This window comes from Columba livia, chromosome 13, assembly GCF_036013475.1.
Source record: "Columba livia isolate bColLiv1 breed racing homer chromosome 13, bColLiv1.pat.W.v2, whole genome shotgun sequence".
Lineage (NCBI taxonomy): Eukaryota > Metazoa > Chordata > Aves > Columbiformes > Columbidae > Columba > Columba livia.
In genome coordinates, this window is record NC_088614.1 from 18,725,118 (window position 1) to 18,744,907 (window position 19,790).

Here is a 19,790-nt window from a genome sequence, read left to right on the forward strand (position 1 = left end):
TGCCCCAGTTTTTAAATGCTTTATCGCTTATTCAATAGCTGCCAATAGTGATATTAGTACCTCTGCAAAAGCTGGACAGTAGCAGATATTACATGCATGTAGCTGCTTAAGTGTTTCGGTGATATAGAGTCATATTTATACCATTTGCTTTCTAACCACATTAATTGCATGGAAGCCAACACGACGTGGGTTACAAGAGCAGCTAATCCTGACTGAGTGCCCAGCTCCACAGCAGGGTTTAGCACGGATAAGCCTAGGGCACAAGATGACATGCCTCTCTGACCACAGAGCTGCGGCTCTGCTGCCTGGCCCATGGCACGCTCGGCTAGCGTAGAAACTGCAAAGTCTGCTGGTGGGGCCTTCCCTGTGCATTATGAGTCCATACTTTTTTTTTGGGAACATAGATACCTATCTTGGGAGGTGAAAATTGTGCTCTTAGGCACAGAACCAGATTTAAGGATGGGTAATGCTTAGAAGATGATTGCATGGCTCTGCATTCGTTATTCAAAATGACATTAAATATTTGACTAAATGTTTGTATTTATGCTACCAGATTGGTGCAGTATGAGAAACTACCCTGCAGTTATAGAAGGATACACAAGATACCTGATGTAAAAATAAGAGTGCATCATCTCCCACATACCTCTTGATCTCCTACGGCAAAGTTAGCACTTCTGATAAAAAGACTAAAGTCACAGGAAACATGCCAAAAAATGAGAAGGGCGATGTCTTAGGCTCTGTGAGGACAGAACAGTTGTTAAATTGGGGAGTAACGATTCTTTTACCATTGAACACAGCAATAGTAAAAAATGAGTAAAAATAATACTATACTTTGAAGGAGGCCTGGCACCCAGACTGAACTGTGCTTGTATTTTATGGTCATTCTTCCCTGCTCAAAAAGAACGGAGAGTTTTTGCTTTCCTTTTGACTTCTTAGAGACTGAGTGAAAGCGTTCACAAGAGCCAGAAAAGGCTTTCATCAGCTTACCAAGCAACAGGCCCAAACTCTTAGTAAAACCAAAGTGACAGGGGGAACTTGCCCCAAACCAGCAACAATACAGATTGAAGGCAGGGGGAGGAAGGCAATCTTATTTCTAAGAGACTACAGTTATAGTAATACAAAGGTTTTGTGTAGTGGTTCCTTCTCAATCAGACCAAGGCTGGCTTTTCACCTTACCTACTTAAATACCCTATCCAATAATTAATTTAACTGATATGGGACAGCTATATCATCCCTGAATAAAGTGATTTGTATAGCTCTAAAAGCAAATGCCTCAGCGGAAAGACGGGTGATCATTATTTCAGAGCTCTTTTTTATTTTTCCCCTGCTCTTAAGACTTGTGAAATTATTTATTTGACAATCTGAAAATAAAACTTGAGCTGTATTAGCATGTAGGCTGCTCAATAAAAAGGAAAAAAGGGAGAGGATTAATAAATTACATGCTAGAAATGGGAAACAAGATTAGAGGTGACATTTTGGCAATGGAAGGGAAAAAATGAAACAAGATTAGTTGGAGGGGAAAGAGGGAGTCAATCAGTAGGAAAAATGAAGTTTAGAAAATGTGAGAAAGCCTGTGAAAAATGGAGGAGCTGATGAGGAGAAAGGGTGCCATACAAGTGACTCCACCGCAAAGAGGGACATCGCTGCTATCAACAGCGAAAAACCAGTCAGTGAATCGGAGGGTTAGAAGGGCGGCTGGAGCGTAACGGGCCGATGGCAGCGAGAACGCACCACGGAGAGGACAAGAGAGGGACGGGGTGGAAGCAGGGCACGGCGCTGCTGCTGCAAATGCCAGAGGAGCTTCCCCAAGGCCCACGTCTGTGTCCCTCCTACTTTCCTACCTACTTTCTATCCTTTGATAACACGGATACAAGGTGAGCTATACACAATCATACAAAAAACCAACAGTTCCATGTGGATTCATGGCTTTAGGCAAGACTGGATTTTCAGTTTGTTTGTTTCCATGGGTCAACACTGATAGATTGTAACCTACGGCAAATCTCGAATACGCAGATCAGGTTACTTCCTCCAGCACATTACTATAGCAACAACATTTGAATTACTGATATTTGACATCACTGGGGCTGCTGTTTCTTTCTGTTTTCAATGGCAAGGCAAAAGAATGCTCCAGCATTGTGCTACCTTCTCTGCAAGGCCAATGGACCTCTTCTCCTTCAACCTACCCTGCCTCCGTCATGAACGTTTGGCTTCCTAGAACCTATTGTCTTTCTGTTCCTCAGCCTCCTCTGCCATTGCTAAGATCTCCATTCTTTTTTTCCCCTCTTTTTATACCCCAATACTTGCAGTGGTTGTTTGAAACTCCTTTCAAATGAAATGAGAATGTGGGCAGGACAAGCAGGGACTCCCCATGCTGTAAATAACAAAGAGAAGCGATCAGTCTGGATTGGCTGTAGCCTGAACAGCTATTTCTCCTTTGATTAACCAGATTCCTTGGTATACTTGATAATGAGCAAAAGGGACAGGGAGGGGGTAGAGTCCACTGCCACGAGCTAACGAAGTGGATCGCTGTTTGCCTCTTCTCTGTTTGCGGGCACTCTGCCACCAGCACTCAGTCTCATAAAGACGCCAGAGCACCTGTTGCTCCCGAGTACAATGAGAGTGAGGACAGCGCGCACAGACGGTCTCCTCATAAACCCTGACATCTGCATGGAAACCACTTCAATGCACATCTTGTTTGAAACACGCCTCGCATGAACCAGCAAACTGGAGGGAGCAGAAGAAGACCGCGGCTTTGCCCGTGCATGAGCCTCACGAGGCTCTGAGGATTTGTGCAAACAATGCCTGTCCTGTGCAGGAACACACTGGCAGTTTGGAAGCTGCCTCTCAACTGCTAGACCCAGGTTATCTGAAACTGATACCTGTTGGTAACGGTGCACGCGTATGACAGCATAAAATTCTCACACACTACTACGAAAGTAAAGTTTGCATGCCAGGAATGCTGTGAACAAGCTTGGAATTAGAGCAAAAAAAAGCATAGGTATAAAACATCAAGCCTTTTGGGGACAAGCGTCACAAGAGTGACTGTTTGGTCACCCTTCAGTGGCAGTTTTAGTCCCTGACTGTCTCGGGCCTCCATCCTCCCATCCAAGGGATCCTAAGCAAAAAAACCAACAGCAAACAAACCACAACCAACAACAAAGCAGCAAAACCCAAAAAGCCCTTTGGGTTGACCCTATTATGATTTACCATAATCATTCCATTGCTACCTTAGTAAGACCGTTCACAAAGATACAAACACGGGCTCAGTCCAGGACACAGAATGTGGATCCTGCTGTAAATAATCTTCACGTGAGTGATCGTCTGAAAAAGTTGAGTCATCTTACTTCCTTTACGAGTATCAGTAAAATGCTGAGTATGCTTTCTTGCAGTTTTCTACAAGATGCACGGGATACAGGAAGATGTCTGTATGCCATAATAATTGTCATCCCCTAAAATGTTCATGTGCCAACAGGAATTACTCCAAAACATCTACATCTCAGAAACAAGGTAGGTGTGGTTGTTTGCTTTGTTTTGTTTGTGGGGTTTTTTTGTTTTTTTTTGTATTTTCCCTGTATTTACATGTAGGATTTAACTGGTAACTGTGTGTCGTGCCTTGACAATGTTGACTTTTTAAATTATAACTCCTGTATTGAAAAGTTACCTCCATTTGTCAATGAAATTGAGCAGTCAGTGTATAAAAGGTAAATCTCAATGTTCTAAGTCAGTAGGAACGTTATACCACTGAAATATTTATTAACCTTGAGAATTTGAAATGAACGCATGCTTTGCTCACGGTCTTAATGGGACATCATTTCACCTAAGCACAAAATGCAGGTAGATGTATGGTATTTTCTTCTTACGTTATCAGCAGCCTATTGACATTATTTTACTTTTCAAGTATATTTTATTTTTAACGATAATTATTTTCTAGATTGTTTCACAACATGCTTTTAATTAGGACAACAAATTTAAATTTGCCTTTATTTCCCTTTCTCAAAGTGTTCTTCATTCCCTATTAGTTTCCCACAGAGAATTTCTTAAATGAAGAGGTTTTGTTTCAGAATTCGTAATCTCCAGAACAGACTTATATTTCATTATCATAAAGTCTCTTTCACACAGCAAGCTGCTGTTTTTCTGAGCTGTGCTCGGAAAGCTTCATAAGGCAAGAGGTTCAGTGAACCTCTGGTCCCCTAGGGGTCAGTGTGCGGAACACACAGACACCTATACCTTGTATCATCTCTTAAAACCCTGCAAATGCTGCCTACCCTCTCGGCCGGCTTGGTTGTTAAACCATCCTAGTATACACCAGTGTACAGGAAGAGATGTCAGCCAGTCCCTCGCCAAAATATGGTGCTCACTTAGGAGCGCTGGTCGGACCTTCATTCCAGATTGCTGAACTGCCACCAAGTCTCTCTGATAACAGACACACAATCTGCCATTTGTCAAAAATCAGTTTCATGAGAATCCGTCCTTGATTTTTTTAATCCATCTTGGTAAAAGACCTTAAGGCGTGATTCAGCAGTCAGAGCTGATAAAACGTTTCTTATGTAATGCACAAGAAATCCAGTTTAATCTGGACATCACCACTTGTAAGTTTTAGGTTAACAAAACAAAAGCATAGAGTTAATATTCATGATTTCAACCCTGCGTGACTGCACATTTAACCATGCACTGAATGCATATGCATTAGCTGAATGATACTCGGACTTGTATCCAATTTTTTCAGCATTTTTTCTTTTACTGACCTTAAAAAAAACATGTATTACTTACTGTGATTTAGCCAGAAATGTACCTGATGTAGTGTTGCCTTCAGACCTGGAATAAAGACACTGGTGCTATGTTCTGAAGATGACAGCATTGTACAAATCTTCCGATGTTCCAGGAGAATCCTGTAAGGTGCCAGAGAAAAGGTTTACATTTGAAATGTGCACCAGGTAATGGCTCGCATCGTGCGCATTGCGGAGGGGCAACTATAACACAGAATTAAAGGCAACAAAGGAAAAAATTGGCAGGAAGAACCAATGGCTTGAAAGAGGCATTTAACCAAATGTTAATCAAGACCAAACAACAGAGATGTGAAAGTATGGTTAGTGGTCACAGTTTTCAGTCCATTCAGTATAACTTCTGAAGAGGAAGGAATCACTAAAGTATGGCACAGTGTTATAAATGGTATTTGAACACAATGTAATAAAAAATACAAACTAAAAGAGAATCAATGAAGTTCGGCAGAAGGGCAGATGTGATGAAGTTGCCCCATAGTTTCATTTTGTATCTTAAAAGTGGAAGACTTCCAAGCGAGGACATGGAGTTTGAGCACTAGAAAAGTCATCTCAGTGGTGGGTAAAAGGAAATGGGATAAAGAAATTAAGGAAAAAATATAGGAGAAAATGTTTTTCTGGACATGAATGTTGTGTCCTAGAGGGCAGTACATAGCTTGACATCCAGCAGCAAATGCCATAGTAAAATGTCTAACAGCAAAAAGTAATCAAGGTTAAGGAATGAAAACACTCACACAGTGGCACACAGGAATAAATTAAGTTAAAAGACTGTAACACTGATAAGAGAAAAAGGGACAGCCTGAAATTGTATACAAGATTGATTTTTATAATATGCATAAGCAAGAAATGTTTGTAAAGGCTGAAAGGAGTATTATGGTGGGGAAAAGAGATACAGAACATACAATAGTTTTTTGCCAGGGAGTGACACCAAAAGAAGATAAAACTAGATATACAAAAAAAATGCCAGATAGGTATCAAAGGGAATCAGTTTCATATAAAAGAGGATCAAAAAATAACAGTACCTGAAGATTGACATAGCTTTGGAGTGAGCGGAGAGCTGTGCCACAATTCCAAATGAAATCCAGTGGGTCAGGTAAGCCTCTCGGAGATGCGCAGATGGAACTGCTTTAGGAAATAATTAGAAGGAGCCCAACTTGTCTGTCCTAAGAGAGGGTCTGGTGCATGGAGAATTTTTGCAAGTTCCTTGCAGGATTTAAGATTTCAAGTTTAACAGTGACAGTTCCCAAACGATCACAGTAGAACTGAGAACAACTGGTAAATAAGAGGAGCAGTGAGAAGGTAACAGTTCCAGAGGTGACACCATTTCTTGGGATGTAAGAGGCGAGCAGACAGTTTCAGGGGAAGTGATTACACAAAGCTGAATGAAGGAACATCACGCAAGACAAAGTTCAATGACACAGTATTTGAAATTCTTATTTAAGCATCTGTTACTCATTGCTAAGTTGTAAATGAACTTCTTACAGTAAAGAGGAAAAAGAATCTCATTAATTTTTCAACTCTTCAACAGAATCTTAGTACAAAGAAGAGAGAAGAACAACTCCACAGTCTCTCCCAACATTAAGAGACCAAAGAGCTGTAAATACGTGTAGGCAGGTGCATGCATGTATTTGTGATTCTTGCCACTCTTTCTTACAAAATTATTTTGTAATGAAATTAATATGACATGGTCAGATGAATTCTGTATCTAGTTTCATGCTAGAAAGCAGGGAACAAGCAGAATGTGACAGACTGAGAAGAAAAATCCGGGCAGGTAAGCCATCTCGCTGGTTTCTTATTCTTCATTCTCTAAACATTATAAATAACCTTCAGAGTTCCTCAGATGTGAGAAACTAAATCACAAGAAGCATAAAAAGCAGTGAGGGAGGGCACAGTAAGTCAAGGCAACCGCTAGAATGCTACACCATGTAACCAGATCTGAAATTACACACAGACCTTCCAATTAAAGCTCAAAAATGTATTAGAAGGCAAGGTACTTACTTGGAAGACAACACATGTGACGTGGGAACTGTGTTCATCAGCAGAGTGCACTGAAATCATGATGATCCAAACGCAGCCTGGGTGTAAACATCTGTCCCCTCACAGCTGCCTGAGTGGGGACCCTGAAGTCAAAACAAAGCTGTTTGTTAAAGCGGAATACAATACTGCACAATGCCTGTTGTGGTGTTGCTAATAAAATCTAAGATGGGAGAGCAAACTGAAAATACCCATAACATTAAAATTGTTATATTGTGAAACGGAAGAATTCCTAGTGAAAAAGCTCTCTAGACTTACAGCGGCAGTGGCTCCTTGGCTTGTGTCCATGCTGTACAAGCACTTCACCTTCTGTGGGCTGTGAGGGCACTGGGGGATCTGCGACTGCCATAGGAAACTCTTGCATCTGATACTTAATTTATTGTGCAACACAATGCTTTGGAAAGCAAAATGAAGGCTTTACTTCTCTAAATAATCCTCCCTTCCCCACTACAGTCATTGTCTTTGTAGTATTTTATGATTTGTCATATAACACCCTGGGATATTGTCCTACAGAGGACGTTATTATAAATACATGGCTGAAATGAAATACCTATACGGTGTTCCTCACTCACAGTATAACTTGAGCTGTGGCAGACTGGGCTATATGTATATGTTAATATTTTGAGTTTTCCAATTTTTGTAATAAAAAGCAAAAAAAGCAAAGAAGAAAACAATCTTCACATTGATTTAGGACTTCAGGGAGAAGAATAAAGCTATTCCATCTATTTTACAAATGTGAATATGCTTATAACATTGATCTCATCGGTGTAAATCAATAATACCCAGAGCTTCCCTGTCCCCCACAGACTGTCTGCAAATTATAAATGGTGGTTACAAAAGTATAATCAGGGTGAAATATTTTCAAATCTTGTATTCTACACGAGCTGTAATTCAAAAAAGCAGCAGATCTCTTGGAACGTAGAGATTTGATGCTTTAATGAGTGCACTATTTTTTCTAGTGAAGCACAACCAATTAAATCGAGCATCCAGTCTTCCGCTGAAGGAACAGTCTGCAGCTTCCAAATCACTGCAGTTCTCTCTTTCGCCATTACAGGAAAATCTTCTCCTGTCACCAAGCTCAGTGCACTCATAAAGCACAGAGCAGCTGACAGCTAACATTAGTAGTGCTCAATATCATCACACGGGGCTGTGTGTCTGACACAGGGAGCCACTAGGAGACACAAGAAAACAGCGGAACATATTTTGAAACTACATCTTACACTGTGGGGTAAAAAGCCGTGTTTCACAGCTTTTTCAAGGCATCGGTCCATTTCAAAATTAGTCTTAAAGAAAAGAAAAAGCAGCAAGGCTCAACAGGTTCAACTCTTGCCTTTGTAGGAGCAGTGAACCCAGGAACGCACCCTCCTCCTTACCTATGCATCTGTATTTGATTAGGAATATAAATAGAGCAGTTGCAATGAAGAGAAGCCAGAAGAACTTCTCCTGAGGTGAGCACAAGGGATGGAGGATGAGAGTCAAATCTACTGAAGTGGATTTCTATTCTATTCTATTCTATTCTATTCTATTCTATTCTATTCTATTCTATTCTATTCTATTCTATTCTATTCTATTCTATTCTATTCTATTCTTTTCCTCCTCCTGATACATTTTGCCCGAGACCTAAACTGGTAGGAAAAATCTGATCTTAGTCTTCTGTTCCACAGAGACTGGCTTGTTTGTGAATACCCGGAGAACGTAACAACTATCTCCTGCCTACTAAATGTTTTTCAAATCCCAAGGCCCCGAGAGAACATCACTGCTAGAAACTTTGAGATGTGGGATGTTAGGTCCTTCCAGACTTAGGAAGACTTTAATTAACAGTTTTGTGTATCCAATGTTTGGACTTTGGTGAATTTAGCCCTGACAGATTTGTCCGGATTCCTACAGAAAGGCTAGAACAGATTACAGACTTTGAACTCACATCTCTCAAAGCTCCAGCTTCTTTTTTTCAGCTATCAATTTGATTTTACCAATCAGAACTGCATAGTTAAAGCAAGTCTAAAAATACCAGACCATGGTTTTAGAGGAGAAGGTAGCACTTGATCCCCCTCTCTGCCCCACATTCCTCAGATTATGGAGAGATAGATAGATAGATAGAGGGTTATCCTTTTTTTTTCTGCTTTTCAAGGAACTCTGTGTCTGGCTTCAGCAATGACACAGTCCTATTGCCTGCTAATGAATATTGCAGGTAAGATGGTAGCAGCCAACCTCAGAGATGGCCATGCTTTAGGAACCGATAGGCTGCTATTATAAAGATCACTGTAAATAAAATAACTCTAAGTGAGAAGCATAAATTAGTTAGTTAATGTGTTTATACCAGACCACAAGCAGTAAGTCTTGGTGCTTTCTTCCTTATAGGCAATAATACTGACAGCAGTGAACATTTCTATTGTTAAATGCTTTGCTTCGGTCTCTGCCATTTAAAACAAGAGAAGTCTGAAATCTTCCCCAGTTATCAGTGGAGGTACAGAAAGGCTGGTGCTGATACACACAAGTCATTTTACTACTTGGTTAGCAGCATTTGACTAGTGTGATACAAGTTCCTTATTATTTGCTTTATAGTTCTAGTTAGGTTACAAGGTTAGGTTACTTTATTCCAGAATGACAACTAGCCAGTTTTTTTCTGACTTCTGAAACTACCCAGTAAGATGGAAAGTCCTGGAAGACATCACCCAATGACAGACTCCATCACTAACTCAGGAAGCAGATGGTATGGTGTTTGTTCAAGCTTTCCAAACTGATCTGGAATTTGTTTTTTTTCTGACTAGAGTTTAAAAACTTTTCCATGTTTATTTTCGTTCCAAAGTTTCACATTTTTTTTCCTAGGGAAAAAAATCAAAACGAAACCAAAGCAGCCAAACACAAAGAAATGCTGGTGTGTTTGTTTTGCTGCATCCAGAGGTGACCCCAGCTTTGTGCTGTGTTCTTATGTGCATCTATTGTAGCAGTTTGCAAGCTGCTCACACCTTTTAATGAAGCTGTGCTCAAAGTAAACCCATGGGTAGGCAAATGCTATTCTGTCCATTTTACAGACAGAGAGCTGAAGCACATGGGGAATAAGTGATTTGTTGAAGTTCTCACACTGTGTATAGCAGAACAGGGACTTGAAGTCACCTTTCAGATTACAGGGCTTGAACTTCTGCCTGAGGTACCTGCACAGCCCTTTCTGTGCCCCCTTCCCACAGCCTCCGCTCCAGCCTCCGCTCCAGCCTCCGCTCCTTCTGGGTCTGAGGCCAGCTAAATCATTTAAATCACCTGGGACGTACAAAAAGTTAAACATAAGAAGGCACATTATGCATAAATCTACTCCTGACGTACCAGCCTGTGAGACACTTGGCCTCTTAGAGGGTTCCTGGAGAGTGGACTAGACAGAAAAACTGAACTTACAGAAATGGGTATCAAAGAAGTGTCACAGAGATGTTTTTCCGCTCTTTTTGGACCCTTCCCAGAGCTGAACAATGTGTTGCTGGGAACACGGTGGACGCTTTCAGCTGCACCTCCTGAAACCAGCATTGCTGATTCACTATGCAAGTTGCAGATTTTTTTTTCCACTGTAAAGGTACTTATTAACATTCTACACTTGCATAAGTATCAATAAATACAATCCAATTTGGTATTAAATAATAAATAATATGTTATATAGCATTAAAGAAATACATATACTACAACATAAATAGAACATGATCTCAGCCCCTAAGGTTATGGGTATGGCTTGCATTACATCTGCCTATGAGGAAAATCATAGGTTGTTGGGTTTTTTTTTTAAAGCATGACTTACAATTGTAAGCTGGCTCTATGTAATTCTCTATCAAACTAGGTCCTTGGTTCAAAAGCACACTGAAAACTTCTCTTGTGTTTCACATGGAGAGCCAATAATTGGCCTTATTTAGTTTAGATGAAATAAATAATTTCACAGCCACTTCTCATTTAATAAGGTTGGCTAGAGCCTGCCTTTTTTCTCCTCAGCTTCTATATTTTTGTTTGGAGTGAACATAAAAGCATATTTTCTTACCTGCTGAGTGTTCATTAAAACCACTTCCAAATCTTTGCAGCCATTAGAGTCCTCACTATGTTCTGATCTTACTGGCATATTGATTTAACTGTAAAAACATTCCTTTCTTTAAATCATAATAGTAAAGCTATTAACTGAAAGTTATGAAGGACAGCTCTTCATCTAAAGGCCTCAACTGCTTGCAAACGTTTCAAAAAGGAAAAGAAAAATCAACCCAAACCCAGAAGGTGTCTGAAGAAAGAAGAGTCACCCAAGGAGGAATTCTACACCTCTTGCTGCAGTGCAGTTACTGTTACCACACCGGGTATGGGGCTGTGCAAAACGTGCCTGGAGCACAAACCAAGACAGAGAGGAGGAAATCGTCACCTGCAGCTCGAGGTTCTGGACTGGCCCGCCACAGCAGTTCACCAAATCAAAGTCCTTCAGTGACAGCCGTCGTCTGAGCCTGAAGCCAGAGCTGCAGAAACAGCAGCCACAGCGTTGGTCTCCATCGGAGGCCCTCAAGTCGGCCTCTCACCGCTGTACTCAGGCCGCTGCCCACACAGTGCACGTGGGTAACGCTCCCCTTAGCCTTAAGAACACTCCATCGAGTTTGGTGACTGGTTATCCTGGTTTGGTACTTGTAAGGCAACTATGTAAATCATATCTCTCTCCTAGATGTCTGTTCAAACTGGGTATCACCTGCTTGGGAATTTCTTACCCTGTTCCTTATCATGTTACACAACTCCTCCCTGAGCTGGGAAAATGGTATGAATGATAAGAATAGCCGCGATATTGGTATTGATAATGAGTATAATTATCTTGGTAGACAAATGAACTCCAGAGCTCTAATGTCACCAAATGCTATTAGATACAGTTAAGGGAAATACATAACTAACCAGAATTTTGAAGTTTCCACTGAAGCCTATGAAATACCCCCTTTGTGAAATTATAATGTGATATTCTTTTGGGTTAGCAGTCTGTGCAAAAATACTAATCAGCTTTTCAGTACACAGACTGTTTGGGAATGTTTTCCCCTGGTTAAGGTGACACATTGCATGTAATATAGTAGATACAGCTGTATTAAAAGCCTACTTAAGCTCTTCATTACACCAGAATTCTGTAAATAACTTTGCTTTTTAATTACCAAAGACTTTCTATGCATAAAAGCCCTAAATTACAGACACAACAACAATGTTCTGCAACAGCAATAGAGAACACAGGTATTAGATCATGTTACTTTAAAATTCCAATTCTCAGACGTCCAGCCAGCACACTGCCAAAAGAACACATCTGATTAAAGCCCTACCAGGCAATCCTGAGGACAGGGTGCACAAACTGCCTGTCTGTCTGTCCTGAGACTACTGCACTACTAACTGCAGTCAGTTGTCGTAGCTGTGCTGCTCAAAGGACGTAAACAAGATAAAATCATAGGAAAAACTTCATTATTGCCAGTATTCAGATAAGTTAATAAAAGTTCTCTCTCCCTACCTCCCTTGTGCTCTCATTGGGTACTGCTGATTACTTCTCAGTGAAGGAGTTAAGAACAATTATGATGCAATTACAGAAGTCATAATTTTAATGTCAGATAGAAATATTGCAGTGCACACCACTGAAATAAATGTTAAGCTGTTGTCGAGAAAGAACTAGATAAATGATATGATCCATTCTCCACATCTTACTGAGCATACAGAGCTGTAACTATGATTCGATTAGGTCTGTCTAGGCTGACAAATTGTACGCTAATGGATAAAATCTTAATCACAGAAATAAGGGCATGAAAATCATTCAGTTTAGCTAAGATGCTTCATAATTACAAGTTGCTCTTTCATTTGTCCTAACTCGTATTGGTGGCTCAGTCACACACCTCGTCATTTTCTGAAAAACTCAACATCTTTGCAACTTGGCTGTAAAATTTTCCTTTTAACTTCAGTTTGCCGTTGATGCATCTCTAAAGAGTTTTGTGTTACTGTATATTAGGACCATCCTATAAAAACACAATTTATTTTACTACATTATAAAAGAATGCCAGTTATCCTGCCACATCTGCGGTACCAGCACGGTCCCACGGGAAACACTCTGCAATAGAAGGGAATATGTTACAATTTGTTTGGAAACATTTTTACAATCACCAGGTGAGCAGGTAATTGCTCACATGAAAATGGGTATCTCAACACATTATCTCAAAGATGGAGATCACCGCGTGTGCACTGAATATCAGAAAATGCTACTGGATTTCTTTGGCAAATCTAGCTAAATAACTAGCTAAATGAAATAAGTAATGGAAATGGCCATGCTCATATTTAAGGTAAGCTTGTAAGTTTTCAGTAGGAAATGCCACTGATTCTGAGATATTCAGTTCTGTTACCCGATGTTGACCACGGCTTTGTACACCGGGGAGACAAAAGCAATTTACATGTAACCGTGAACCAGCTGGACTCTGCCAGAGCCTGGCTACACCAACTGCAGAACCAGGACTCCTCAAGACTGCAATCTAAATCACCGTAATCTTCTGATGAAGATTGGGATTTAATGAGAGATTGAGGGAAACCAAGTGTCCCTTAATGAGGGAAGGCGAGTGTACAGGAACCTGAGGAGTCTGCAAAGTGTGGATAGTACAATACAGGCAAATCCATTTCAGATCTCCAAGAGCCTTCTCTACCCCCTGCTGATCCACCTGGAAGGCTTTTGCTCTCTCAGTCTCACTCTCTGAACTGAACAGTTTTCTTATGGCTCCCAGCTATGAAGTAGGAGAAGGACTTAACTTACTGTTTCCTTACACGCTCCCGTATCACACAGCCTGTTCGCGCTGGGCTCGCAGAGGCAGCGTGCCCTCCTTCAGGTTCTGCGGGTTCTCCGCGGAGGATCGCAGCTGTATCTGTAGGACTGACTGCATTTTCCTAGGAGAAAAGATATTCTAAAATACAAAACTAAAAACTTCAAACAAAAATGGCTTTTTGTTAAAACATTTTGAAAAACAAACATGTTCTTTCTCCTCCCAAGGAAAGTACAAAGCTATTTTGAAAAATAACTTCAAAAATAAAAATGCAACAGCTCAGACATCCCACTGCAAAGGAGGATCTGTTGGAAAATGTCAGTTATCTACAGGTAGAATCAAGGGAGTTTAGTTTGCTCCCACATACATATCCAATGCTCTAAAACACACCTTCCAATATCTTCTGTTCGCCTTATTTCTAATTGCCTTTTTTTTTTGTTTGGTCAATTTTATTTCCGTTTCTAGGCAATTTTCAAGAAATCTTAAGCTTCCCCCCCTTTTCCCAGGTCTAAATATTCTGCATACATCTGCGCTCTATCTAGAACTACATTTCTACAGTCCTCTGTTTCTGACAGCGTGGTGTTCATGACGGGTGATCACCCGAAGGTTTGTAATGCTACAAATAAAAGTAGAGATGCTAAGCGCATCCCTGTTGTTACGATGAGCTGAACAAACAAAATCCATTATTTTGCATTCTGTAAATGGACTTTTATCTTGTCCTTCAATACTCAGATGGTTTCCCTTGGTAAAAAAATTTAGTAGATAATTTTACAGCTGAATAACATTTGACCTTGGAGCTGCTCATTGAAATCAATGAGGCAAGTTGATTTTTCTGCAGCATCTATGCACTAGAAAGGCACTTTAGGCAATTCCAAACATGAGATAGCATAGCAACGAGAAACGCTGGTTTCTTGAAACAAGCAAGAGCGTGTATGCTCTACAAGGCTTGTAGTTACTTCTGTTAAACTTCTAAATACATATTATACATTTTATCATAGCAGGACTCATAAACAACTTCCACAAGTGCTGCACTAATCAGGAGATGTAACGATGCTAACAGTTTCATCACAGCAGAGTATTCCTAGCAGTTCTGATATTATTTTTAATTGAAAAATCTCTCCAAGGACGATGAGCGGAGGTTTATTTGAAACCAACACCTACTGCTACATGGACTTGGTTTATAAAAGCACAGCTGAAGCCTACGATGCTAGGCTGACATTATTAATCTAAAGTCGCAAAGTTTAGAGCATAGAAATCCAAATCCAGACCACACCGTTAATGCGTGGTCTGGAAGCACATCCTTTAAACACCATGTTTGTATCTGTAGCTTTATTCTTCTCTGTCACCTGAAGCCCCTCTTCACCAAAAATCAAAATCATTGATTCAGTATTGAATTTGTATGAATCCTGATGATTATTCATGGAATAAAACACTGTATGAAATTGTGTTAGTATATTTAACAGACAGATTAAGGATTTCTGGGCGCTCTAATCTGCAGTGTCTGCTCTCATCTGAATGAACGTCTCCCGAAGGATAAAAGCATGCAACTAAATTCAAACCTATATGTATGTTTGAAATCAAAATGTAACTGCCTATCTGGGGAAAAACAAGTAGCTGGTCCTAGTCCTTTGCAGACACACATTTAGAACAATGAACTCCAGCAACCTCTTTTTCCCTTTGTTTTCTCCTTTGTGCAGACATTCACAATTTCCTCCTCCTCCGCCCCCCAGCCCATGGCAGGCTTCTCACATTTGAATTTATTATGTGTTGTGCAAGCACAACCGTATAATTATCTCCAGTTCTTCCATGAATGACCGTCCAGAGAACAGCTACTGGATCGCTCATACAATATGCTCAAAGACAGAAGCAAACTTGGATGATCGAGGGTAAATGGCAGATGCCGCTCCATCACGACATGAGAGGCAATGCCGAACAGCCGTGATTTTTCCTTATGCCAACTAAAGGACTGGAAAGCAGAGATCTCAGTATTTTTCAAAAACTTGTAATAATGTGTAATATTGTTTTTCCCCAGAGAAAACAAACACATGCGTGGTCGCTGCTACCTGAGCTCTGTTGAAAGGTCAATAAAAGCTGCTATTTCAGTTTTAAACTATGAAGGTCTATAACATGGAACAATTACCCCCTACATGATATAAATTACAAATTAATTTTTGCTGATGATTATACAGTGAATTCATTTTGGAGAACAACTCACTAGAGCATAAATGTCAATTTCATTATTATTTTTTTTTTAAACTAGGATTCAATTTTGCATTTCTATCATATTAAAAAAAATCATTTTCTGTGTAACTCAGTGGGATATTCACATGTGCTCGGAAACTAATGAGGTGTGGGAAATAGATACACTGTCATAAAAGGAAAATTACTAAACGAGAAAAGAAGATTTTAAAAGGATCTCTCAAAGTAAAAAGAACAATTTCATCACCAAATGGGACTGCCGCTTCACTATATCGCTGCTTTTTGCCATCCCAAATGGCCTGTTCATTTCTGTAACTATTTGGGAACAATCTCCTGCTTTTACCGATTGAACGAATCCTGTTCATTAAACACCTTTGTAAAGTAGTGTTAAACCCAAAGAAGTTTATAAAGATCATTTTAATAATAACACTGTGCTGATTTCTTTTGGTAATTCTCTTTTGACTCTAGTAAATAAATGGTTCCCCCATCCACTAACAAAATGACGGGAGCACGCAGCTGGACTGCTCAGTAACGCTCCCTCGTTACCTTTAAATAATCTGAGCAATATCTTTCTCTCCTCGCGGCTTGAGGGCCCCTTCTCGTGCTCTTCAGATCAACTGGCTGGCCGGTGCTTTCACACAGCTGCTTCCCATATTCCAGTTCCTAATGAAATCTGTGTCTGACTTCAGTTTGCCTGCTGTCAAACTTAATTTTGGCAATTACGCAAAGATCAAATGATTTGTATGAGCTGATTTAAAAGGCGCAGGTATTCAAGGTTAGCAGGTGCCCTGGTGTAATGACAGAATGTGATGGCAGCCTGGACACACATGTAAGGTGCGACCCGCCAATCAACTGGCAGCAGTTGCTGGAAAAGCGCTGTTACAGATGAATTAAAAATTCTCTTTAATTAAGAGCTACATGTTCAGAGAAAGTTAGTGAAAGATGTCTCTAAGCAGAGTAAGAAAAATACATATTCATATTCTGATAAGGCAATCAAGATGTTGATGTTAATATTAGAGCAATAACTTTAATTGTATTTCAGCAAACGAATGGCAATTAGAAAACAAATTATCTCAGAGAAGCATGTCTGCTACACAGCTTAGCCCCGAAGGCAAGCCAAAAGCTAAGGCTTTTTCTTGAATTTTAATGCAGAAGATAAATAGACACACCTCTGGAATTATCCTAAATAGAAATACCATAAACGGTTTAAAGTTACTCTGAGACACCAATGTAAAAACTGCCTTTCCTCTTGAAGTGGGTTCTTTGCTGCCATGACAAACATTAGCTTGCAAGAGTAAAATATTACCCTGTGCTTTAAAGATGGGAAAAATGTAGCAGATGTTGGCCATGCTAATTAAAGAGCATATGTGTATACTAAATGATTGCCATTAGGGTAAGATGTGGTGCATAAATGCAATACTAATGATTCAAGGTGAATTTTCTTACTAGTTCTCAGTGCTACGCTGTTTACACAGTGACCAAGCACAACTACAGCCATGGTGTTTTCTGACAGAAATAAACACTGCCCCTCCTTGTACCTGACTGTATTGGCGCCGACGAGATAGCTGGTAAGGGTTCTTGAATCGTGTCGCAGCCGGAATGACACTGGCCAGGTGGGGTATGGGACAGGGAACCAAGAAATACACTGGATTTTCAACAATGCAACTGGTCTAACGTTTCCGGATGCACAGTTATCTTCTGTGATAAAACACCTCCTGCCAATAAAAATATACTCATCTTTCTAGCCAGTGTTTCTCCTGCTCCCTTGTCCACCCCCCAAGACAATATGCCCCATCGGTCAAATGAAAGTCTGTTCTTACGATCACTCAGCTCACTGCTGGGGACCACATGCGAACTGGCATAGACTGCATCTCGCTAAAACACTGGGGGTGTAAAATACTTAGGAATTACTCAGCCCTCCCAGGTTTCAGTCATACTATTAGAAAATTTACAAAATCTTGTGTGATCAAGCTTGAATGGTTTTAATGATGCTGGAACTGAAGCCACCCAGATTCCAACAGAACATCACCATTTTCAACCATCAAATTTTGCATAAATGGTAAAAAGATGGACTGCAACTGAGGTCTTGATCCTTAAAATCTCCTCACTCAGAAAGGAAATCAGTGACAATTTCTCATTGTACCTGCAATGCAACAGTCCATCTTGGTTCTACAAAGCAATTAAGTACCTCATTAACTTTAAGCACCTGCTTAATTCCCATGGCTTTGAAACCAGTGGGAGTTAAATGCTTGTTCCTGAATTCATGCAGGAAAAACATTCTTGTTAAAACTTGCAAAAAAAGATTATGTCTGCTAAACTTGTTATATACTAGTTATACTGGTTTAAAAACCTTGATGGCATTTAACCTTCATCTTTGTTACATAAAGAATCAGAGTAGGGACAAATGTGTGATGGCATTCAGGCCATATCTTCAAATGATGCACCAGATATTCGGTGGTCATAAAAGTCTATTTAGAGTTTAAAAATCATACTTACCTACTCAAGTGTCCAGATAGTACCAAAGGTGGGAAAAAATGAAATCTAGGAAGAAATGGAATAGTGATCTTCTTGATGAAGCTTCTACTTTTAGGAGACCGACCATAACATCTTTATTAAATGTGATATTCTTTCTTTTCAGTATGCGTTTTACAATAAGGGCTTCAAGATTTGCATGAAAAACCTGAGGTTGCTGTCAGGAGTGTCAAGAAGGTGGTGGCTGGGTGTTACAGAGCATGTTAAGTACACTCATATACGATAAGTCAGTCTCACAGTACCTCTGTTCTCACTGAAGAAACAGTTGAGGGCTACAAAGATATAACAGAGACTCTTCCCAAATCTGTCGTGTAAATCATGTTTTGAAAGAGTGGAAGACAGGCACGTTACACATGCATTGTAGACAACTTTATGGTATTCTCTACCAATGCCAACCCAAGAGAGATGGAAGGATTATGGTGAGCAAGGCCTAAGAAACATCACTGTGAATTTCCAGCAACAAGACACGTACCTCTTTGGTAGGATGAGGCAGGGGAGAAGCTGAGAGAGCGGCCACGACGCGTGTGCTCATGCCTGCGGAGACAGAAAACAGCGCTATGATGTGCTTGGCAGAGAATGACACACACAGGGCTAAGTCCTAGTAAAAGATTCTCTGATGAGTTGGTAAGGAAGAGACCGGTAGGCTCACTAAACTGCTCACAACCAACTCTGCATTAACAAATATCCCAAAGGTTTTTATTTTACACTGTGAGCTTCATATATACATATATACATATATATATAAATAAATAAATAAAATATGTCCTCGGGACTGCTGAGCTCTTCAAAGTCCCTATCTGTAAGTTTTCTTCCTGTTCCCTGAAACACAAGGATTTCCAGTTGTTTTGTTAGCTGAACAGGTATTATTTGCAGAGCGCACTGATCGCAGTGCTTCTCTCACAGCGGCTATTTACCTTCACAGGTGATGAGAGGATTTCTTGGTAACCCTTTCTGACCTGAACAGTGAGATAAAAACTCCAATCTTAGACACTGCTGATTTCAGCTGGTGCAACGAGTGACGGAGTATGTGACAGATTGTTTCCTTGGCTACGTGAGTAGTCACATAGGCCACAGTATCCTCCCCACAGCACTGAGCCCTTTTCTCCTAACCAGGACTGAAGCCATAGGCACAGAACATTGTTTATTGTCAATTTTTACTACATTAGGACAACAGTTTCACTTAAATTAACTCATAGTGGATCAATCTTTCCATCAGCAGTGAGACATTTCCATGTCATGTACAATTTACAACAGTAATTTTTTAACTGCTTGTTGCTTAGCTTTCAAACTGTACCTTACACTGTCCAGTAAACGTTAGGGAGTACATTCTTTTAAAATGTACTGTGAGGAGCACTGGCTGCTCTGCTTTAACAACAAAAGACAGGAAAAAACTGCTGAGGAGCATCCAAATGGCTATTTGATTCAAATTCATGAAGGGCAGCCCCCCGTTCAGTGTCAGAAGTACCCGCACGTACCCTGG

General features: G+C 40.3%; 1 long non-coding RNA gene across 3 annotated transcripts in view; it reads left to right on the forward strand.

The window, feature by feature from the left end:
* LOC110362295 (uncharacterized) overlaps positions 1 to 16,205 on the forward strand; it is a 263,471-nt gene extending 247,266 nt beyond the window's left edge. For all 3 annotated transcript variants that reach the window (XR_010465985.1, XR_010465987.1, XR_010465986.1), the window contains one exon: positions 1 to 16,205. This exon is cut by the window's left edge. This is a non-coding gene — a long non-coding RNA (uncharacterized LOC110362295).
* Positions 16,206 to 19,790: the final 3,585 nt, after the last annotated feature.